The sequence below is a fragment of the Vigna radiata genome, chromosome 2, assembly GCF_000741045.1.
Source record: "Vigna radiata var. radiata cultivar VC1973A chromosome 2, Vradiata_ver6, whole genome shotgun sequence".
In the NCBI taxonomy this organism is placed as follows: Eukaryota; Viridiplantae; Streptophyta; class Magnoliopsida; order Fabales; family Fabaceae; genus Vigna; species Vigna radiata.
The window spans coordinates 20,705,584-20,722,930 of NC_028352.1; positions in this window are offsets into that span (position 1 = coordinate 20,705,584).

The following is a 17,347-nucleotide window of genomic DNA, read 5'->3' on the forward strand; positions in this document are numbered from 1 at the left end:
TTATCATATAAGAACTTTATAGTTAAACGTGCTTAGCCTGGAGTAATCTTCGTATTGAACTGTGGGGTCACAAAAATACTCCAATCAACTTCTCATCTTTATAAATAATTTCCTACATTTTTTTTCTTTATGAAACTTTAATATATATCTACTTAATAATAACACTATATTTTCAAATCAAATTTTTTTGTTTTCATTTCTTCTAAATCTAAGCTATATGTTGACTTATTTATTCCAGTAACTTATTTATAAGCTAAACTATATGAGTCTAGGCTTCCCTTAGTTTTTTATCTAAGATTTTCATTATTCATTCTTTATTCATAGAAAACAAAAATTGTTCATTTCTCAATTTTTCACTTTTAATTTGTTAGTTTTTTTAGTAATATCTTAAATTCAAATGTTGGATTTAAGTTTATTCCATTAAAGTTATTAATTTTATTAATAATATATTTATCTAACATAAAGAGAGAGATGAATAAGTGGTCCAATTGGAAAAAAAGGAGCAATATTTTGGTGTGGTCTAAGACCCTACAATAATTGCAAACCATAGAATAGTAGTGATGCTTCTTGCATTATCCAAAGAGGGTAAATTTGTTAATAATTTAAATTTTGAGAGCATAACAAAGGATAACCATATGCTTTTGTTGATCTTGAAAATGACATCACCAATTTGTTTAATTTTATCCACTAACGAAGAGTTTTGAACGAGGGCCACACACATCATCAAATAAAACTTTGAATCTCATTTCATACTAATTATTCATTGAATCCCTTCGTCTCACCTTTTTTTCTCATGTTTTTTCTTTTTCAAATTTTCCAATAACAAAGTCAAAGTTCAGTAGTGATAGTGACTGTAGAATAGTGGAGGGAGTTTTAAATAATTCATGCTCTTTTTATTCTTTTGTCTTTTTCCTATTGAGTTTTTCTGTCTAATATAGACATGAAATTAAAAAAAAAAAAAACTATATTGTTATAAGTAGTAAAAATAGGTTTGGTTGGTTATATAGTTCATAGAAAAAAAGTTACACTAGTTTGTAAAATCATTTATCTTAAATTGATTTGGGTTATTTTGAGTTAATTTATTTAGTTTGTAGATTATATAACCTCTCGTATTAAAACTATTATAAGAATCATCACACATTCAATATATAAAAAAATATATATAAAAAGTTAATTGTGTGAAATATATATAAATATTATCACAATTATATAACGTAGTAATAACACAAGAATATATATATATATATATATATATATATATATATATATATATATAAATAAAAGATCTCAATTTATTAAGAGTTTTATCACGCTAAAATAAAAATGTAATATAGGAGTTTTACAAAATATCATATAAAAATATAAAGTAATATCCTAAATTAAGTTTTTCTCCAACACCACTAAGCACTTACTCAATCGAAATATTCTCATTTATTTGCACTATTAAGGTGATCATATTAAACAAGAAAAAAAATACACACACAAATAAACAAACAAAAATAGAAGGGTAAACTAATTTTACCAAAGAACAAACTTACAATTGAGTTAAGAACATAACAATTAAGCACAAGTGAATCAAACTATTCCTAAGCATACAAACAGTAACTCTAGACTTGACCATCTGAACACATGTATTGATGTAGAACTATGGCAGGTTATGTATTTGTAGTGACCTTTACTGCTCTATAAGTAATTGTCAATGGGTTTCACTCTATCACAAACAAGGTTAGCCCGTTAATGTCTTAGGCCAAGGTAAAGTCCCTAGACTATGACCTTCTACTCCTCTCACCACATACCCCACCCTTCTCTACTTGAGATGCTAAGACAAGATCGCCTAGAGACTAGACCAACTAGCATCTCAAATTTTGAAGTGGAACAAAGGCATTAAACAAAATATTATTTTGTATGAAAAGTTATTTTAAAGAAATAACGTCTAAGAGAAAATTATTTTGGAACATCTTTTGTAGACGAAAACAAGCTTATAATAATGTTTTCTAGACTATATTGTCTTATGAACAAAGTTTCATAAATAGTGTATAATAAAAGGAAGTGTCTTTCTTAATGAATCATCTAATAGACGATATGTGTAACAAACAGTGTTTTACGAATAGCATCTAAATGCCCAAATGAATAACGTCTTACAAGTTATCATTTTATGAACATAAGTGATAACACTAAAGCATAAAATATGTTTTATTAAAAGCCAATGTTAATTCAAGTAAGTGTCTTATGAAATGTACCGTCTAACAAAAGATGGCTAAATGTTACTTGTCTCAAAAACTTTTGATAAAGCATATAATGTTTAACACCATCTGATGATTATATATATGTTGAATGCTTTATTAAACAATGCATTTACTAATGAAATGACAAATGATAGAATATTTTAAACATGTAATACAATGCTTATCAACGTTCAAAATATTTAATACATGTACGATAAAGTGCTTTGATGCTTGTATACCTTGTTCTTGATATTTGTGAAGATCACAAAAGCAAAAAGACTTGATCAGAATCACTACATCCAAGAAAAATATATTGAGAGATATGAAGAACATTTTGGGAATGTTTTCCTTCAAGACTTCTGTTTTGACACATCGTATAAGTTATGTTTTGCTAAAAGCTATGACAAAGCGTTATATCTCTACAAAGTAGGCTTGAGTTTGACTTCTCACCAAAAGGCTATCAACCTCCCAGTCTAACAGTCATTTCTTAAGAAAATCTATAAATAAAAGGAAGCTCGAAGAGAAGACAAGAAGGATAATATATAGATCATTTGAATGCTAAAACAAGCTTAATGTGCTTATACACCGTTTAAAGCTATATTTTCTAAGAGATAAAAAAACCTTAATGAAATCTCATATTTCTTTGTATTATTTCTATCCTCTCTTTGAGAGTTATCAGTTTGTATTTACTCATAACACTGAATGTGTTGTACATTCTAAAGAGAATTAAAAAACTTGGTGTTTAACTTAGTTGAGTTAAACAGTCTAGACGAGTTGACTAGGGTTGAACCATAAGTGGTTAAAATACTTGATACCAGGAGTGGTTAAACTTGGACTAGTCGTGTTGAGTAGGTGAACTAGAAGTAGTGAGAATACTTGTTGTAAACTTAGAAAGTTAAAACTTATGTAATCTTCTTGAGGATTAGTGGAACCTATTAAGAATTCTTAAGGGAGAACTAGATGTAGCTTAGGTTGAGTGAATTAGTATAAAATTTCTACTTTGTTGATTTGCTCTTTGAAACGTTTTCCATATACACACTTTGTAAAACCAGTGTGTATAATCATCCTATTTAAATTATATATCTTTTATAACCATTGGATGTTGTTTTGCGAAAGAATTTTAAAAACACTATTCATCCCTCTATTATTTTCCTGTGATTTCATGAGATTAAATGGTTATTAGAACATCAGGAAACACCCGCAACACTAAATCCTTACATCAATACATATACAACTGGAAATCACACAAGAAACTCCTCCTTGAAATTTCCTTTTACAATATACTTGCTACATAGTCCTATTACCGTTCATATAGCATCACAACTGTTTCACTAAACTTAAATAGCATTCACTCTAAATCATCTATGTATATGTAGTTTTAATGTCCAATTTTTATGCAAAGTAAAGTAATGTAAGTGAATTTCTTTTTTCCTCATTCGAATATCACACATTTTATATCTCTCAAGTGAATAAAATATATGAATAAATCGTATCTTTATATATTTTTTAATCATCAATAACATCTATTTCCGGTTGTAAAATTTGAACCAAAACTATTATATACCTCTTAATATTCTACCGTTCATAACGATTTTTTAAAATTAACATACATATAAATAATTTGTTCCATAGTAAACATAAAATGGAGTCAAATTTGCATTCGAATAGCTACTTTTCTCTTTTTAAATGACTAAGAAGTTGTATTTCAACTATTGATATATAAGAAAACACGCTTAACCTAATCATCCTTTTTTAAAATTTTGTGAAGAGTGAAATATTTTATTAGAAGTTAAATCCAAAATCTAGAAATATAATGAAGAAGGTGGAAGAGTGTGGGCTAATGGAAGTGTTATGTGTTGTTTGTTGGGTTCACTTTCCTTCGAAGGCAAAAGTGATGAGTGAGAGGCGAAACTAAATCTAAAAGGTACATATTAAAATGCTCCATGCATGGCTTTTGAGGAACAACAGTAATTATTATTTTCTTGAGACAAACATGTCATTCAGTTTTGCTTTTATGCCAAAGCTTGAATTTTAAATTAATTTTTTTCATAATAAATTATGTATTATTATTTTATTAATTACTTTATTTGAAACAGATAAATCACAAAATTATCAAAAAATTATTATGAAAAAATATTAATATCAGAAAGAAAATCATTCACTACTTCTAGTATATTTGCAATTCAAAGCTTAGCTACTCCTTTCACAAAATAAAGAAGTTTAATCAAGGACACGACAGATTTAATACTAAAGAGTTATGAGTAAATTTAAGACTATGTTATTATTTTAAATTTAAAAGTTTAAGATAATAGATTTATAACTTTTTTATTTAATATATATTGTTTAACCTTTTCATTTTCATTTGTATTTAATATAAGAAGCTTTTCATTCTTGAAATTTTAATCATCTTTTGTTTTCCAAATAAAAATATTTTATTAATTACTTTTACTCATATTTTTATTTATATATTAAAAATTCTACATTAGCTAAAAATAAAACTAAAATGTATAAATAAATTCTATTTTAATCATATATATAAGTAGAAATAAATTTCGTCTTGTCAACTGATTTTATGAAATTTTCATAAATTTAACACTTGAGATACAGTTAGACGAAACTCATATGAGAAAACTTTTGATACAAAATTTACTTAAACTTAACACTTGAGATACAATTAGATGAAACTCATGTGAATTTTTTTTTATACAATAAATCTTTATATAAATTATTAAATTGAGCAGGATAAAAGTTATAAATGATAATCATGATAAATTTCTTTGTACTTAATAATATATTATGATTTATCTCATAAAATAAATTGATGCGACCTGTGATATAAAATAAGCAATAAGTCTATTATTTGGTTAGAGTTGTTATATATATATATATATATATATATATATATATATATATATATATATATATATGACAGTGGGTAACCCATCAACCACACCAACCATGATGTGATTAGGCCTGTATTTAACGCTTGTTCTTTGCAGCGCTAACATTGCCTTGATTGTGTGAGTTATTGCTTTCTATATCTATATCAGTGTGTGACCCCAGTTGGCATACACCAAGTGTTATAGGCTATTATTCCATAGCTAGGACAATGAGACTAATGACACATTTTATTTCACATGTCTATCTAAAAGATCCACTTTTTAATCAAATATCACTTTATCCAATCAAAAATGCCTACCTTTTCCCCATTAATTATTTTGTATTCTTGTCCATTGCAATGTCGTTAGTTCATGCTGTTGTTTGACTTATTTGGACGAATCCATCGTTTGGTTGTAATGTCCTTTCGGAAAATATTAATTAAAGGAAGGTTCTCATCTCCTTTATAATGGCAAAATCAATTGTTCAATAATGTTTTTAAACTATATATTTATAGTAATTATTTAATAATTTCTGTACCATATGATTGAATAGTAAGTTATAAATGAATGATTACATATTCAGTTATCACCAATGGACTGAACAGTTTGAGTATCACAAAATTATCACTAATATCAATTAGCTTATAATAAAGTGTGATTATCAACTATTAGACCGTAATTAAATTATAATTACTCGAAGTTCATTCCGAAAATTATAAATACATGTTTGGGATAAAGAGGTAGACTATTGCATTTAATATGCATTAATTGCTTGAACGACCAAATTTTTTATTGACTTAAGTATCAGAGTACCTTCTGTAGATAACTTTCCAGTGTTTAACCAAGTAGTTATCTAGGATATTCAAGACACACATGACATAGTAGATAGTTGACCTCGACCCATAACTGAAACATTTTGACGCCCACTATGGGACCTGAGGATTCAAAAGACAACCCAATGGTGGCCACAAGGAACATGAGCACTATAACACCAAGAGAATTAAGCGTTCAGTAGGATCCTATGGAGTTAATAAGGAAGATGCACACTCATATGCAAGAGATGCAAAGAAGGCATGAGGAAGAACTGACGGCTTTGAGGGTCAAGAACACGACCACTCGCTAAGAGCAAATGACCTAACATTCTGTGTCGGGCAGTCTTAGTCAACCAAGCCTGAACACAAGCAGAAGGACCAACTAAGATGGTCCAGGAAGGAAGTACAAGAGCTAGGAAGGAAGTACAAGAGCTAGTAAGGGGGCTCCCTCGGTATAAACAGTTCACAGAGCTAGTTTGTTGCATTCACCCTAGCAATTATGGAGATGCCCATGCACAAGCGGTGGAAACTTCCTACCTTCAACAAGTATGATGGGTAATCTGGCCCCGACGAGCACTCGAGAATGTTCATCAACCTGATGGCATTCTACACGGCGAGTGACCCCATTTGATACAAGGCCTTATCCTTGTCTTTGAAGGGAAAAACGTTGGCGTGGTTCAACTCTCCACCCTCCGATTTCATAGACAATGTCTCAACCATGTGTTCCCTGTTTGGTAGGCAGTTTGCTGCGAGTTGAACATAAAATCTAACCACTCTAGCTTTGATTAACATCAAGCAAGAGAAGGACGAGTCTTTGCGATCCTTCATGGATTGGTACAACAAGATTGCTTGGAAAATCAAAGACTTAAGTTAGGAGTTTGCCTTGCATCACATTGTCATAACCTTGAGAGTTGGGCCCTTCATAGATAGTCTTTGTATGAAGCCAACAAAGAATATGGATGAGCCTAGGGAGAGAGTTGTCGAGTTCATGAGGGTGGAGAACATGCAGGAGTACTGAAAGAAGCAGTAGCAGAAAGAGGGGAACGAGTCTCGACCAAAGGATCTTCCTTTAGGGATACGGTTCCACTAGTACACCCCCTTAAATGCGCCATGGGCGAGAATCTTGGAAGAGGCGTTGAGTGTAAACCTTCTCCCGCCCATCAAGAGGAAGCCGACCTCAAGGAATGCTGACAGTAAGAAGCACCACTATCAATATCACCAAAATTTGGGGCATACAACAAAGGAATGTACTACCCTCAAAGATAAGATAAAGAGTTGATATGGTTGGTTCACATCTAGAAATACATCAAGATTGATCGGCTTGAGAGGAGCTTTCCTCCTAGGCAGATTCTTGAGAGGTACCTTCCTCATGCCGAGTGCCAAAGAGTGACCAGGCACCGAAGTAGGAGCAGAAGTGGGAGTCGTGACTGTCCTTTATGCGGTCACAAAATCACCACTTTAGAAGGATTTGCTGGCAACGGGTCCTCATCATCTGCTCGAAAGAGGCACCTCAGAAGCTTGAAGATAGTCCAATTAGTGGAATGAAAGCCTAAGTCCATATTGCCAATAACCTTCACGAATGAGGACTTCAAAGCACCAGGCCCCGATCAAGATGATCCCATGGTCATCATGACCAAGATCACTCGGTATAGAGCCAACAAAGTTTTGATAGACCAAGGAAGCTCGATCAATATCCTCTATTGGAGGACTTTCCAAAAAATGGATTTATCTGAAGACCTGGTCGCCTTTACAACGAGTAGATTATAGGCTTTGTCGGAGAGCAAATAGACATACACGACTATGTTGATCTATGGAAAAAGTTAGGTGTCGGGCATGATGGGAAAGAGATGCGGGTTGTAACATCCCAATTCTGAGAATAACTAAAACATGTCAAAAATATTTTTTTCTCAATCAAGCATAATTTTCTTTAAATAAAATGAATGCAATTTTTAATGTACAACACAAATATTCAAGTGTACTTGTATACAATTACATGATTCTTTAAAACTTCTTTCAAAATAAAATTACAAATTTATAAAATAACCCAAAATAGTTTCCCATCTTGATAGCATACCCCCTAGCTATGACCAAACACTTCAAAGAAGAGTTGAAGTCATATGTGGAAGATGGACCTATACTATCTCTCTCTCGGGCCATCTTGAGTCTTGTATTTTGGGCCAAGTAGAATAAGGTTTAAACAAATGGCCAAGGCCCAATGTTGACCAAAGTGGGACGTGAATTTTGGCCTTGTTGACCAATGGGTCAAAGTTTCATCTAACTTGGTGGGCAAGGAGGAGTGGGTTGTCCATGCCATGTGTCATCACCCCTTTGGAGAGTTTTTCCTTCTAGTTAATGGTCACATGTCACTCTAGGTATTGAGAGTGTTGATAAGGGAAACTATGTACAACTGAACCTATATCTCACATATGAGTTTTTGATGATGAACAAAAGAAATGTTTTATAGTTTTTGCACAATAAAACGAGAAAACAATTGCTTGATTATATTTTTGTTTATGCTTGAACTGTTTGGAATATGTATTCATTAATTAATAATGAATCATAAGTTGAAACACATTGCACATTGCATATCTGCATGAAATAATTGATTACATGTTTGAATAATCTGTTAAATTTCATCATATATCATTATATGTTTATCAGAGGCAAAAAAACTATGTTTTAACCGATTACATTAATTGTACAGTCAATTAAAACACGTTGATATGTTAGTACATGATTACTGAGTGCATTGAAGTGTTTTGAATGGAAAATGTTTTCAAATTTGCTTAAGTATGGAACTTAACTGGTTACATTATTTTCCTAATTAGTTAAAATGTGTTTTAAGGGAAAACCATTTTCTTGAAAAACCATAATTGTCAATAACGGTCATATTTTGAATATTGTGGCTTGTATGTTTTATATAATTGATTGCATGCATATTTTAATCTGTTAAATCTTATGCAGATGTAAAATTGTTAAAGCAGAAGGAAAAAATTAATAGATTACAAATTCTTAATCGATTAAATTGTGTCAGAGTTGAAAAATTTATAAATAGGTGCATTGCTCTTTGCATCTCAATGATTTAGTAATCTTACACTTTCATAAATAACTTGGTTGTTGAGATTTAATTGGAAGAGCATCCTAATATTCTTGGAGAATCAAGATTGCTTAATTGGAAGGAAATCTATAAAGATTCTTGCAAGATTGTAGTGCTTTCACATTGCTAATAAAATATGCACATATGGTGTATTATGTTGTGATCAGTGTTCCCCTACAATCTGGTTGGTTGTGTTTCCCTATTGCTGTGAGCCTGGAAGAGGACTTTATGAGTTCTAATTCTTAGAGTTGGGATTGATCTAAGGTGATAGAGAGTGGTGACAACTTTTTGGGTTGAGACTTTGAAGTGTTCAAGTCTTGTGCTATAGGTGATATTAAATTGGGAAAGGAGAGTACATTTGAAAGGGTGGTTCTCTGTATTTCTTGCATGTAAAACTCTATCAATATTGTGGTTCCCTTCAACTCAGGTTGTTGAAAGAAGACTGGATTTTGGCTTGATCGAACTAGTATAAATTTCTGTGTTGATCTTTCTGTTCCTTCTCTTTTATATTGTTCGTATTCTTGTTTGATTGCAATCTAAGAAAACTTAAAAGATTTTGAATAGCTTTTTAAAGAACAAATATTTTAAAGGGAAAACCAATTCACTCCCTCTTGGTTAAGATAATTGACCTAACTTTTTCTACAGAGAGGATTCTCTATAAGTAGTGACCACATATCCCTAATGAGTGCATATTTATGTTCACATTTATGCTTTAAAATTCAAAATTTTGATGAGATTCTTGTGCTTTTGATTGAAAATCTACTTTAATTAATTATAAGATCGTTCCCAAATTAATTGAGAATGTACTTCAATTAATTTGAAACTTAAACAATGATCAATTGAGCAATATAATATGTGGAAAAGCAAGAATAACAGACCATTGCAAATCATTCAAATCTGATATACTCTCAATCTCTAAATTTAAAACTCTTTATTTTTAAAATTTTATATCTTAAACATTTACATATACTATTAAATATTATTTAAGATCCATAAATATTTTGGAACTTAATAAAGATTCGGGTTAGCCTCAATCTCAATCCCTCGCTTTTAAATCTTCTTATTAGTAGGATATACTTATTCTATGTCCGTTGTTCAGGTATATGGTGAGAACGATGCAATGTGCATGGGAAAGGAATGGATATTAACCACTCTGCCTTACAATACATGGAGAATGAATTCTAATAAATTTGCATAGAGATTAAACATTATATTTTATCTTTTGCAGCCTTCGTGGACAGGGCCTTTGTTTAAACCCTTTTGGGCTTTTTTTTAATATGGCATTAAAGCAGGTCCTGTGCCTGTTCTGCCCCTACTTCCGCTGTGCTTGAATTCTTGTTGGGTTCTTGGTGTTTCTTTTGGTTCTTCCGGTCATCATGCAGAACATTGATCAACTCAATAACCCCTATAGCCCTTTCTATCTCCATTATGGAGAAAACCCAAGTATATCCCTCATTTCACAAGTTTTAAATGAATCTAATTACACTTCATGAAGCAGAAGTATGAAAAGGGTCCTCCTTTCCAAGAACAAATTGAAATTCATTGATGGAGGGATCAAGAAACCTAATAAAGATGACCCCCTTTTTGATTCCTGGGAAAGAAACAACATGATGGTTTTGTCGTGGATAATCAAGACTCTCTCATCTCAAATAGCTGAAAGTGTTGTGTATGTGGAAGATGCCCGTGAACTGTGGGAAGAATTAAAAGAGAGATTTTCTAAAGTTGACCATTTCAAATTCTCGGATTTACTACAGGAAATACACTCTATTAGACAGGGAGAAAGGAGTGTCAGCCAATATTTCACAGACTTGAAGATTTTATGGGAAGAATTAGATTTTCTTAGGCCTATTCCATGTTGCAGCTGCAAGATTCCCTACAGCTATGATCTGTCTAAAGCTTCTAATAAGTACAGAGATATGGAACATGTTATTTGTTTCTTGAAAGTGTTGAATGAATGTTATGGTACTGTTAGAACATAAATATTGTTGATGGAGCCTCTACCCAGCATCAACCGGGTCTTTTCTCTTATTATACAACAAGAAAGACGGGGAAAACATGAAACAGGGTCTACTAATCATAATGAAATCAAAGTTTTAGCCAGTACTGCTGAAAGACAAAACCAATGGAAGACTCCTGGACGTGGTTTTGGAGCCCGTAACCAAGGGAGAGGGAAAGGAAGAAATCCCAATTTTGGAAAGCAATGTTCTTATTGCCATAAAATGAATCATACAGTCGATGAGTGCTACTCTAAGCATGGTTATCCACCATGGTATAAGAAGAATGAAAACAACAGTCAAGAAAAGGTGGGGCAGAATGATTGGGGGGCTGCTAATGTCTATACGGCCTCTGCTGAAACGCAGAACAGTCAACAAGAGAACATGAATTCTGTCCATAATTCATTTACCACAGAACAGATGAAAAAGATTTTGTAGATAATAGAGAAAGATGATAGACATGCTCACAGCATTAGTCAGATGCATAAAGACACCATTGATGACAGACATGATATGTTTTCTTGGATTATGGATACAGGGGCCACTAATCATGTGACCCATGACAAAAGTCAGTTCATTACCTTTTATAAAATTAAGTCTATATCCATTAAACTACCAAATAATTCCACTGTTACTGCCCATTATGTAGGAACTGTATATTTTTCCAAATACTTCACTATTTTTAATGTCTTGTACATTCCTGATTTTTCCTTTAATCTCATATCTGTTCAAAGCTTGATCAAAGATACAAATTGCACTCTAACTTTTTCCTCTAAGATGTGTTAGATTCAGGACAGCTCAACATTGAAGACGATTGGATGTGCTAAAATCTATAAGGGACTCTACTATCTACAACCTTTTGAAGGGGATCTCAGATCGAATTTTATCTTTTATGAGCATGTAAATGTAGACTTATGGCACTATAGGCTAGGCCATCCTGGATACAAAACTATTGATAGAATATGCAAGACTTTTCCCTATGTTCAAGCTAATTGCAATAATACTTGTGATATTTGTCATTATGCCAAACAACATAGATTACCTTTTCCTAAAAATAACTCTGTGTCTGCTAACTGCTTTGACATCATACACTGTGATATATGGGGTCCTATTTTTGTTCCTTCTATTCACGGGCACAAGTATTTCCTCACTATTGTAGATGATTGTAATAAACATACTTGGGCTTTTCTTATGCATAATAAGGGACAAACTAGGGAATTATTCCAGAATTTCATTATTAAAATTAAGACCCAATTTGATAAAAATATTAAGGTCATTAGAACTGATAATGGACCAGAATTTAACTACCCCAACATTTTTCATTCCTATGGGATAGAACATCAAAGAAGTTGTGTGGAAACCCCACAACAAAATTCTGTTGCGGAACGTAAACATCAACATATTCTAAATGTTACCCGCAACTTACTTTTTCAGTCTAATATCCCTCAAGTTTACTGGTCTTATGCTTTATCTCATGCTATATATCTAATAAATAGACTTCCTTCCCCTATCATTAAAGATAGAACGCATTATGATGTTTTACACAATGATCCCCCCACCTATCTTAATCTGAAAGTTTTTGGCTGCTTGTGTTTTGCTTCTTCTTTAGAAAATAATAGGAATAAGCTTGATTCTAGAGCTAGAAAAAGGTATTTTTCTAGGATACAAAAATGGTATAAAGGGCTACATCATACTTGACATTAACAGTAGGGAAAAATTTTCATTAGTAGGAATGTTATCTTCTATGAAGATATTTTCCCATACAGAAGACAACAAAATGATAGGGCTAACCGCAATGAAAGTGAAGAAGGAATGAGTTTCTTGGATAATCTATCCTACAACTATGAGAAGAATTTGGCCGAAAATGGAGGAAATGATCAAATCCCTATTGAAGACATTGATGTCAGCAATGATGATGCTAATCCCATAGATCAGGAAGATCTTCGTGATCAGAGAAGGTCAAACAGAACCAAGAGGACTCCTGGATACTTAAAGGATTATATACTTCGGGCAGATGAGACCCCACCTACATCCTTATGCATCAGAAACGGTTTGAAAACACCTTACCCTATCACTAATGGCCTATCTTACAAATTTTTATCTAATAAGCATCTAAGATATACTCTAGCCTAACAGCCAGCAAAGAACTCAGTTCCTATGATGAAGCTAAAAACAGTCCTGAATGAACATATGTCATGCGAAGAGAAATTAAGGCTTTACAGGATAATGGTACTTGGTTCATGACCCAACTTCCTCCCGGGAAGAAGTTTATTGGGTGTAGATGGGTATACAAAGTTAAACATAGGGCTGACGGGATTGTGGAACGGTATAAGGCCAGATTGGTTGCTAAAGGTTAGACCCAACAAGAGGGAATTGATTTTTTGGACACTTTTTCTCTTGTTGCTAAACTTACCACTGTCAAATTACTTCTAGCTCTTGCTGCCTCAAGGAACTGGTTTCTACACCAACTTGATGTTGATAATGCCTTCTTACATGGGGACTTAAATGAGGATGTTTACATGGATCCTCCTCCTGGTTTGAACATTAACACTAAAGGGCAGGTTTGTAAGTTGATTAAATCCCTTTATGGCCTAAAACAGGCCAACAAACAGTGGTTTGATAAATTGTCTACTTTTCTTATTTCTGCTGGTTATGTTCAATCTAGTTCTGACCACTCTTTTTATCAAGAAAGCTTTAACAGGTTTCACGGCATTGCTTGTCTATAGATGACATGGTCCTAACAGGGAACACTATGGATGAAATTAATCACATAAAGACTCTACTGCACCATCAGTTTCAGATTAAGGACTTGGGAGAACTCAAATACTTTTCAGGATTTGAGGTAGCTAGGTCCAAGAAAGGCATACACCTTTGTCAGAAAATATGCTCTGGATATCCTTGAGGAAACTGGAATGATAGGAAGCAAACCATGCTCTACACCATTCCTAAGCGATACTAGTTCTCTATACAAAGCTGAGAACTATATGGATAATCCTAGTGCCTATCGAAGATTGATAGGGAAGTTCTTCTACCTAACTAATACTAAACCTGACTTATGTTTTACTGTCAACCTCTTAAGCCAATTCATGCAGAAACCTACTAACTATCATTATCAGGCTTTGTAGCGCATCCTTCGTTATGTGAAATCCAGCCCCTCAGAAGGACTTTTCTTTGCTGCCAATTCTGATGTCCAGATCAAAGGCTTCAGCGATTCAGATTGGGCCACCTACCCCAACACGAGGAGATCCACCACAGGGTACTGCATTTTTCTTGGCTCCTCTCTTGTATCATGGAGATCGAAGAAGCAAAACATTATTTCCTGGTCATCCACGAAAGCGGAGTATCGTGCCCTAGCTGCCACTGTTTGTGAAATACAGTGGCTTCACTATCTACTTTAGGATTTTCATGTTCAACCTACTGCGACTGTTGTCCTCTATTGTGACAACAACTCCGCCAGGCACATCGCTCACAACAAGAGTTTCCATGAACGAACTAAGCACATCGAGTTGGATTGTCATGTTGTGAGGGAGAAGATTCAAGCTAAGCTTTTGAGTCTTCTTCCTATTCGTTCCGAAGAATAACTCGCTGATGTTTTCACCAAGTTTCCTCATCGCACTCGTTTTAGATCCATTATTTCCAAGCTCGGATTGATGAAAATCCACCATCCGGCTTGAGGGGTGGCTATTAAAGTTTCTGTTTTGTTTTCTGTTAGGGGATATTAACCCCGCTCTCTTTTCCCTTCTCACCAGAACTCTATATATACATGGAGTTATTCTTCTTTCTCTTGTAACAAACAATATTAAAAAATACATCCTATAGAAATAAAGTGTATGAGTTCTGTTTCTTACCTTCTCTGAAGTCTCTTTGTCGATCCATCTCTCTTTCGCTTTCCAGCTGCCATCGTCATTCATTGCCAACGCACTTCTTGTTCTTCCTATACATTTATTTCATATGTTTATTCACATGTAAGATAATGCAATATGTGTCTAGGAAGAAGAAAAATTCTCACACTGCTTACGAAAAATGAACTCTAATAATTTCGATAAAGATTGAACATAAAAAAATACCTTAGGTTGAATATATTATTTTCACATGTAAAAATTATCAGTAAAGATCGGCATGCAAAATTATATCAATCTATTTTTAATGTTTGAATACGCGTGCTTTGTGTTTTCAACTTTTTGTTTAAACTTTCTTGAAGAATTTATAAGTCAATACCTATATTTTTAACATCAAATTAAAGAAACATATGAAAAGTATATGAAGTTTGACTCTTTAGAGAAGTTATGATTGATTGTGATGCGCATATGGTGATTGGTGGCATGCACGACTGTTCATAATGATGCACCCTTGGATGCAAACCTTCACCATACACTATGCAAAGTTTGTCTAGAAAAGGACGATAATGTAGCATTATTAATCTGTAATTAGCTTTAATCACCAAATCTAGGAAAAATTAGCATCATAGTCTTAATCATGCACCCATCTTAGTTAAAGTGATAAAGCACCAAATCATTCGGTTACGTTCTTAATTATAGTACGTGGATAATTATTGGATCACTTCTGGGTTGCTTTCCTTATATGTTTGTTTAGTAGAGGAAGAAAGAAATATGAAAAAAGAGAGATAAATTAAAAATGAGGTGAATGCAGAGATTAATTGAAGAACAATGAAAAAGAAATATTATTTGTATAATTAATCTATTAATAGTAATATTGCTAATAATAAATTTATTTGTTACTCTTTTTATTATTTGTTTATATTTTTTCTAATAAAAAAACAATTCTTTTTCTAAACAATTAGTTATGGACGTCAAATAAAGGATGTTTTTTAAAATTTTAAGTAATATATTAAGGTAAAGTAAAATGAAATGTTTTAATTGCTTTTATGATTCTTTTATTTTCTTAAAAAAATTAGTTCCCATAATATTTTTAAAACATTTTCTTCCCACTTCCATTATATGAAAAAACTCTTTTTCTTCTCCCCTCTCTTATTTTCTTAGTAATTAAAAGAACTATTAATGTAACGTAATTTGTAAGTTTTTTCGACAATTGTAGTCAATATATTTTTGTAGAGATTAGGAAAGGTATATTACTTATTAAAACAACATTGTCGGTTTTTTTTTTTTTAAGTTTCATTTACTATAAATAAGATAAATTTATTGTATATAAATGAGTGCAAACCTTATTTTAGAAACTAATTTTATGGGATTGAGTTAGAATTAATGTTCATTTTTAACAATTTTTTCTTTTATTGTATTAAAATAATTGAAAAAAAATAGAATAATATTATCTGAGCCACTGAAATGGAGAGAGACACATGTGCTGAGATGCTTCAATGATTGAACATGAAACTAAGACATGAATTTTCTGACAAGTTTATGAATTGTCTTGGAATGGGATCATTCTTAATAACCCTTCTTTTTCTTTTCACTGGCCACTTTCTTTGTGGGATGTTTGGGAAGAATGAGCACTGCTATTCAGGTGCACTCACGTGCTTCTCCACGTGCTCACTCACTACGTTTCAAAATTAGTTCATTGTTTACTACTTTTAACTCAGCTAAATGTATTCGTTGCACCTAATTGTTTTTGGCTAAAACAACATTGTTTATACTTTTAGTTAAGTATTTGTATTATTTGAATTTACCCACTTATAGATAAACAACATTTTGTATATGCAAAGGTTGTAAGCGAAATTTCTAATTCAAATGATCACGAATTTTACTTACTAAGCAAAACAAAAGTTAATGCTTTAATATGAATATAAGTTCGAGTACATTCTTTTAGATAAATATAAACATAAATAATGTTCTTCTAAATAAATATAAACAAAAATAATGTTTTTCTTCACATGGCTAAATTACATAGATATTTAAAAGCTTTATGAATTTTTTTTCAATTATCAACGTTAATGTTTCTTCTTTAAAGAAACACTAATGTAAAGTTATAAAACGACGACCCCATACAACATTAGTTTAAGGGGAATTGTTGTGAAATATTGACCGATGACATTTTATAATTTATTTTTTCAAATATATGATGATTGTTCTCGAACTATTATAATATATCCTATATGATGACAATTTAACATAAAATTGTTTATATAGTGTATATAATGATAGTTTCGAATCAAGTATAATTGTCTTCCAATTATGTGTAGGTTTCATGCATTTTTTTTTTTCATGTTGTTATTATTTATCTTGGTTCTATAAGAGATTTTTCGCTTCTCATCATTTTTTTTTGTTGATTATCCATTTTGTGAAGGTAGAAACCATCACCATTGTTGGAACATTATGACCATGTCCTTTGTTTGTTCTTATATTGAACCTTGTCATTATCTCAT